This window comes from Labeo rohita, chromosome 2, assembly GCF_022985175.1.
Source record: "Labeo rohita strain BAU-BD-2019 chromosome 2, IGBB_LRoh.1.0, whole genome shotgun sequence".
NCBI classification, from domain to species: Eukaryota; Metazoa; Chordata; class Actinopteri; order Cypriniformes; family Cyprinidae; genus Labeo; species Labeo rohita.
Genome location: NC_066870.1, coordinates 2,909,382 through 2,917,742, shown reverse-complemented (window position 1 = coordinate 2,917,742; position 8,361 = coordinate 2,909,382). Strand labels below are relative to the sequence as shown.

The following is an 8,361-nucleotide window of genomic DNA, read 5'->3' as shown; positions in this document are numbered from 1 at the left end:
ATCACTGTTAGTGACAAAACAGATTACTGGGATTGCATCCATCTGTTAATGTTTAGCTTAGTGTTTATATGTTAGAAGCCACATGTCGGTCATGTGTGTCTGCTGTGAAAAAACTGGATCAGACAAACATTGCGACGGCCATTGCAAATATTACAACAGAACTGACCAATCATTGTGAGTTCACTGACACCCTAGTATTTTTATTTGAACATTAAATACAGATTATAATGAGTACACTGTATATATATATATATGTGTGAGAATGACTTACTAATGCACTGTATGCATATTAAGATTAGGCATCTGATCCCGTTTTTAATGAGGGTCTTAAAATGCTATTAACTACTGCCAACTACAGCCAGCCAGCCGGAGAGCAAAGGACGCTTCACTGACCACTGTCTGCATCACTCCTGCCAATTTTAGGATGGGCAGCAAACTGAACAATATCCTAGCAGTTTATACACTGTGCAACTATATTACACCATTACATACATTAAAAAACAACACACACACAAAAAAATATATACAAATAAAATTTGGGCATGTGTTTTATGTAGCCTATGTAAGGGTGGGCTTCTGATTCCCCATTTCCACTTAATCCTCTCCCATCCCCCTTCACTCATCTCCGCATTATCCTCTGTGCATTTGAATTATTTTGTCACGGGGGTCTCTCTCCTCCCGCCCCATCGCCTCATTTCTCTTCATAGCTGATTATTCTGCTGGAGAAGAAACATTTGATTTCTGTCTAGCGCCATTGCGATCGAGTATTTTGGGGGGATTTTGACCGGAGAGGCTGAAACTGAGCAACTTAACATGCTGGCACTTGTTCAGTCTGCGTTTTACATGCAGATGCGCTGAACTGGATTTAACTCATCATTTGACCATGGGAGCTGCTGGACACCGATAACGGTTGGAATAAAGGCGATTCATTGGAAGTAAGCGCGACGTTTGGCAGTAGGTGAGTAGCCGCAACGTTTGCTGTTACAGGTGCGCAGCGTTCAAATATAAAACGCATCAAGTTTTAAAGTCAAAATGTTGCTTTTTATTTGAGTGAAGTGCGGTTATGCGTATTTTTGCGTATTTACGTATTTAAAGCGAGTCATTTTTTCATGGTTGAATTCTAGATGATTTCTGTCAAACAGGTATGGAGGAGAATGTTGATGTGTATTAACTGCCCGTTAAAACATTTTTTTTTTTATTTTGTCACCCAACGTTTTTCCTGTACGTTCTGAAAATAAAACCTGAGCATGGCATTCTGTATAACTTACTTGGTACAGAATCCTCAGGACTATATTGGTTTTATTAATCTATGAATATACCCGAATGGGAACTATACACTGGTAACTTAAGATGATGTGTGATCTCCTGATAGGCATTTTGTAAATCAGTCAGTCACTCTGTGCAAACGCTACACGTTGATGTGAATAATTAAACTATTATGTGAAAACTGCCAGCTCAATGCAAAACCACATCTTTTTTTTTTTTTTCCTGAATTTTGGCTTGAATGCTAGATGAACTGTGGTTTTTGATGAAGGGGGTTGAGATCTTATCAGACTTGCATGAAAAAAGATGAGCTTCATCTGAACATGCTTTCAAAGTGCATTGGTCCAGCTGATGCTTAAATAATAGACTAAGACTCAATATACAAAATGGTATACAAACATTACGGTAGATATGAATAAGTGATGCTGGTAAAATGAAATAATAAAGCAATAATGTCATGTTGATGCTTGGCTTGTTTCAGGTCTTTGGCCACATTATAATTAAATATCACTTTGACAAATGATTTCAATTATTTTCAATAGAATAAGGGGGTTGACAATGACAGTGATTTGCTGCAAGAAAGTGAACAGACATTATTCATTTTCAGTGAGACATGGTGAATTACAAGCTGGCTACTGAAAAGCTACATGGCATTTCTCAGTAGTAGGGTGTTAATGAATATATAGCGCTTTTTTCTGAAGTAGGTAAACAAATAGCTTCAGCATGCTGACAGACAGATGCATCTCAGCTTTGGTTGTACAATGTGTAAAAATTAAGATGATTCATTGATTTTGAACAAATCAGTTTATTTAATAACTTATTCATAAAGACAGTTTTTTGAAAATGCTCAAAACACATTATCATAATATTTTGTCCTACATGCATAAATGTGAGGTTTAATGTTCTCCTGGACACTTAATTGTTGTCTTTTTTTTGTAGTCTCACAAAAGTTTCACTTTTAGTCTCCATTCACTTCTTAAAGTTTGTCATTTGACCATAAACATCACTGATTTTATTGATTTTGATCAAAAACAGTAAAAAACTACCTAAAATGCCTTTTTTAAAAACATATTTTGAAATGTAATTAAAAATGTATTCTCCTGTGATTAATGATTAATTTTCAGCATCATTACTTCAGTTTTCAGTGTCACATGATCTTTCAGAAATCATTCTATGATGATTTGCTACTCACGGACTGAAATACAGGACATATTATAATACAGGACAATTATAGTACATGGCAGATGTTGCTGGCCAAGTGTTCATAATTTGCCAAGAGGGAAAAAAAACATCATTATATAAAGGCACTGGACAAAACATCAGTAATAATGTCACCATATGTTTTACAAATTCAACATTTTAACAAGTCTGAGAAACGAGCTAAGACCTACAGCATCACCAGCTGAGCATGACCCCTAAAATCAGCTTGCTTTAGGGAGACTGTTCTTGTAACACGTTAAGTCACTTTTGTCATCCATTTTTCAAGCAAATACAGTGCAGAGCATAAATGAGTACACCCCCTCTAAAATGTAACAAATTCAGCAATTACACCTAACATAGATGACATGTTAGGATTCTTTGGAGATATAATGTTCCAACAAGCCTGCTTGATCAATTACCGAAAAAGAATGTGAAAATTATTCAGCAAAATAAGATTTTCTTATCAAAGTGATAAAATGTTGTGTTGCAAAAATGAGTACACCCTTTGGGAAGTTACTGAATAAAAAGACAAACAAAAAAATGTGTGTACAGGTTTAAGGCAAGTTTTGATCAACAGGTAAATATACTGAACCAAAACTTTTAAAGACAAGTAATTTCCTGACAGTTAAAAGTGTTTTATAGCCTACTAAATCATACTCAGACTTAATGCTGGCAGCAATGGAACCACTTGGGAGAAAACAGCCAGGTGACTTAGCATAAAAGAGGACAAGAGGAATACCAAATGATTGTTTTAAGTGTGAAAATATAGCAGAAGTAACACCAACATTCAAGAACAATGGACTTGTGACAAGGCTTCTGAAATAATCAGGTCTTCACTTTAAGTTTTCATTTAGTGATGAGTGAATTTTTGGTAGAAAAAGAGCAGGAGAAATACCATGCAAGTGTCTCAGAGCCAGCAAAAGCTATGAAAAGACTGACACTTTATCTCACAGAGTATGACGCAGCCTGTAGAAGTGACATGGATGGTTGTTGTCACCACTAGAATCACCTACTGTAGCTAAAGCACAATAAACTCATTTAACCTCTTCCAAGGCCCATATTTACAAAATATAGACTTCTGGGACTTCATACTCTGGTCTCAAGGGACCAATCATTTTGGATAAAAAAAGCATCCAAAATGTTCTAGTGTTGCTAGAGGAGGAGTACAGTGAGACGTGCCTGGTTCCCACAGTGATGTTCAGTGGTAGTAATGCTCCTCATATTGGGATGTATGAGTGCTGAAGATGTGAGGAAGTTGTGCTTTATCAACGTTGTTATGAATTCACACACCACTGTGTGATGTAATGCAAAAAACTGAAACTGAAGATGCTACACTCCCCTTATTCTCTGCATTAATTGGGCATTTTTTCTGAGCAGCTGTTGGGGATTCTGTAGAGATGAGCTGAGCAAAACTACCCATTAAAGACCAGGGCATTTAAGGAGGTCGTCCTCCAGGAGTTAAACAGGACAGATGTAAAAAAAATTGTCATGAACTTGCACACTCATTGCCAAGAAGAGTCAGAGCAGTATACTTAAAGTTCTGGAGGACATACTAAGTACTAGAATATTATACATTTGCTGAATTAAATCTAGGGTGTACTCATTTCTGTAGTCCTTCTTTTAAACAAAATGGGCTAATTTACTTATCTTACAGGAAATATTGGCATATATTTTGTTGTTTTTATTAAGTATATGTTAATACATTTAAATGTTGCCATCTTTCCTTAAATTATATTAGTGATCATTAAGAAAATACATATTTTATATTTACTTAGAGGGGGTGTACTCATTTATGCTGTGCACTGTATATTTACACTTAATTTATTTACACTTTACACTTAAAACTAGCACTGGGAAGATAACATTTATTTCTGTGGTTAATATCAACAGTTTAAGACATTAAAAATATTCAAAGCAGTTAATGCAATTAATCTACCAATAATTTTGAGAGGATAGAGCCTCACAAAATATACCAAAAAGAAAGACAGCTAAGATAATTGTAATCAAAACATTGGATAAGCAAGACATCAGGAACATGTACTGTTGATGCCTCCAGGAACAGGCTTGGGAAACACTGCTTTAGACTCATTAGTCTGAGAACTTTGTCTGTTCTCAGTGGATTTCTATACCCAATCCCAGTCCAGCATCCCCATCTGGGGATTCCAGCAGCAGCAGCTGCCTTCAAGGCACATGTTCTCAATCTCTCCAAAAGTGTAGTCCAGTAGTTTCCCAAATGGCAGCTTATCTTGATGTTCTGCAGGTTAACTTCTATTTGAATTGCATTAGCATTTTTAAGTTGTTAGCTATATTTATTTATTTTTTTAAGCATTGGAAATTCATTTTAGCAAATTGTTTCTTTGTAAATTTTGACACTTGTGTTTTTGTTTCCATGATTCACCTGCATAAGACAAATGGTTTGGAATTTTGAAGGATAGATGAATGATTAAAACTGTGATGGTATGAGTTTTAGTCCATGATTTTTTTGGATTCATCTTAACATTAAGTTGTGAAGTAGGACTTTTAATAAGACAGAAAAGTTGTACATTTATGAGTGATGAAGAAATGTAAACATTTTGACAGCTGGAGGTCTGTCTGTGCTCCAAATATGTGAGTTACTCATTCACACAGTTTTCCACAAAGAAAAAGTAAAGCAGAAGCACAGAAAGACATGATGCACGGTGAACAGAGGATCCTGCAGGGAAACGACAGGATGCTGTAGAAACACAGAGGCTTGATCTCATTACTAGTGAAGCGCACCACATGACCTTAGCTCACAATCGCTCCTCCTGACTGATACTGGCATTTTAACATGGAGTAAAGCGCTTACATATCAAGCCAAGCACTTATTATTACATAACCCCAAGTTAAAACACAATATTGCTAAGAAATGCATGCTTATAATCACTTGAGATATGACTTAATCATTAAATCAATAATTTTATTCAGCAAATTTCAGTCAGGCGAAACCAACACTAGAGTTCAGGGACTTTTCATGAAAGGCATTTTTTCCTGATACAGTTTTTTCAAATGTTTTTCAGTTACATCCAGCGGTGAGATCAGTGCATGATGCAGTTCTCATGATGACAACTTGTGCAGTGTTTTGTAGAACATTATCTGCTTAATGGCAAATCCTTCTTTGTTTTTTCTAATATGTGACTCTATAATATTGGCAAAAAGGGTGGATACTTTAGGAAGCCAAACACAGACATCAGATATGAAACTACAAGGGCTTTCTTACACTCTAAAAAATGCTGGATTAAAAGCAATTCTATTTTAATGTAAGTGCATTCAACTCTGTAATCACTTTTCACCGAAATAGTGCTAATTCTCGTGTCAGTGTCTCTCTCTCCTGCAGAAGACTCAAAAAGCCTGCAGTCTGACTGTAACTCAGCAGCTGGGTTATTTTGTCAGAGACAGGCTCAACCCAGCGGTTGGGTAGCATTAAAAATGACCCAGCACCTGGGTAAAACATATTAAAAATAACACAATAAAATGACCTGAAAGCTGAACCCAGCATTATTATATATTTTTTTATCTGTAAAAATAATATCCCCTTTTTCAAATCCAGCCATTCTCAGAGGCCGCTCCCACGATAGTTGATTGACATGAGCGTCTTACCTCAGACCCGCCCTACATCAGCTGTAACAGTCTGACCTCCATTGTTTCGATGCTGGAGCAGGGATGCAAGAATATCTCTGATTGAGCGATTGAGGTGTTGTGTTGCTGGATGTAATAATGAACATAGTGGTCGTCATTTACTCCGACATCTGAGCTGCTGAAGATGCTGTGGATTACGTTTGTTTGTGAAGGGAATGCGACTCCTGATCTAAATAAATGCGTCTGTGTTCACGCAAATCATTCGTGATCCAGCTTCACCTACAGCAGAAGTGAGTATAAGGGTTTTTTTGTGAATCTCTGCAATCACCTTTCCAAGTAACATGCTAGTTTCGCAGCTAAACACGCTAAATGCGGCTAAAGTAAACAGGCTCGTCACTCCACAGAGAGAAGAGGGGGGCGGGGCGAACATAGCTCATTTGCATTTAAAGGAACAATCCATCAGAATGATTTTTGCAGAGCTGATTTTGACAAGGTAAAAAGGGTGTTTTACACTACCATTGAGAATTTTTAACCAAAGTATATTATGACTTTTCATTAAGACCCTAAAGAATCATATCAACTTGTGGAACATGGGCATCCAAAGACCCCTTTAAAAAAAAAAAGAATTGAAAGTGTAAATACCTTGGTGATATTTCACAGAATTTATTAAACTGCACACATTAACCGTATACTATGGAAAGCTGATTTAGCTTAATGCTTCATGCATCACTAGCTGTAATCCAGTTTTAACTACTCAAAACCACCAAGATGAACTAGTAGCTATTTTTTTTTTTTTTTTTTTTCTGACCTTGATTTAAATTTCTGTTAAGTTTTAAGTTTTAGCTCTTATTTTGGCTCTTCATGTTTTTATTACAGCACTGTACATGTATCCTTCCTAAACATAAACACTGGATATATTTGCTAAAAATGTTTATTACTTTGTGAATAGTAATAATAACAATAATGGCCTACTTCAGACCAGATTTGGAAAAGGAAAGTGGTATTCTGTCAGTTCTGTTTTGAATGATTAATAATATGACTAGTATCAATTCAACTGCAGATATGTGATGTAAATAATAAAACATTTTAATAAAATAAAATTTTTATTAGTCAAGTAATTTGGAAATGAGTTGTAAATCCATTATTGAGACAATATTTGTAAGTGATAAGCACAATAGTAAGATTAGATGTGTTGATAACAGTAATTAAATATATTAAAGATATTAAAAAGATATTAAACTCATTTTTATTAGTTATTTCTTTTAAAATGTAATTATTATGACCTGTCTAAGCAGGTGTCTTTGCAATTCTTAAGCCTTTTTACTAGTCAAAACTAAAATTGAGATATACTGAATTGATTTATGACTAGTAATGCTGGGGGATCAACTTGTCTTACAGATGTGTAATGGTAACAATATGTAAGGTTAATGTTATCACATAAAATCTGTTAACTCACCCACCTCATTAGATTTGGATAATTCACAACTGCTAAATACAAAGGTCCATTCATATTATTAGAAACTCTTTTAAAATCTGTGTAGATTTTTATATTACATTATTTTTATAGTTTATATTAAATAGATTTTTTTTTTTTTATTTCTTAGCTTAAAAACATGAAAAACACACATGATTATGTGAATACATCTTTGTCATGTCAGTTTTTGTGAATAAATACATTTGTTGGAATGCAACAACATGGAACAGCAACAACAGTTTAAAATAGAGGTGAGCTCTGGGTTTCAGTTTTGATTATGTGTTTTCCCATTGAATGTGTCACCAAAGATCTGTCAGGTATGTTCAGAGATATAAACATGTCTGTCACTTGTCAAAGCTGGAGCTTTTCAGGGTTCATGCATGTTAAACACACTAATGCCTCAGGGTAACAAATATTTACATTTGATGTTTAAGAACTATATACTCAAAAAAAACAAAAAACAAAAAAAAAAAAAAAAGCTAGGTTAAAAATAACCCAGCACTGGCTGAAATATGGACAAACCCAGCGATTGGGTTGTTTTGACCCAGCAGCTGGATTAAACGTTTGATTTAACTCAATTATTGCTTAAAAATTACTACATTTCTTGCTTTAAATTAATCCAAAATAGGTTGGATATTAACAATTATTAATATGTTTAATAAATTAACATTTATTAATAAGTTGAATAAATAATTAAATAATAATATTTTTAAATAGCTTATTAATAAATGTTCACCTTTTGATTATTGCTGATGCCTCTAGTAATTATATGTCTGATTTTTAGTTTGCAGCCTAATTTGGGTTCATTTTAAACCAGCCATATATTA

The 8,361-nt window shown here is 34.7% G+C and overlaps 1 protein-coding gene across 1 annotated transcript in view; it reads left to right on the top strand.

Moving 5' to 3' along the window:
- Positions 1-670: 670 nt before the first annotated feature.
- The window catches only part of LOC127176073 (complement component C8 beta chain), a 48,778-nt gene continuing 41,087 nt past the window's right edge, over positions 671-8,361 (top strand). Inside the window, exon 1 of the mRNA XM_051127530.1 lies at positions 671-958. The gene's annotated coding sequence lies outside the window, so the exon portion shown is untranslated. The remainder of the gene's footprint in view (positions 959-8,361) is intronic.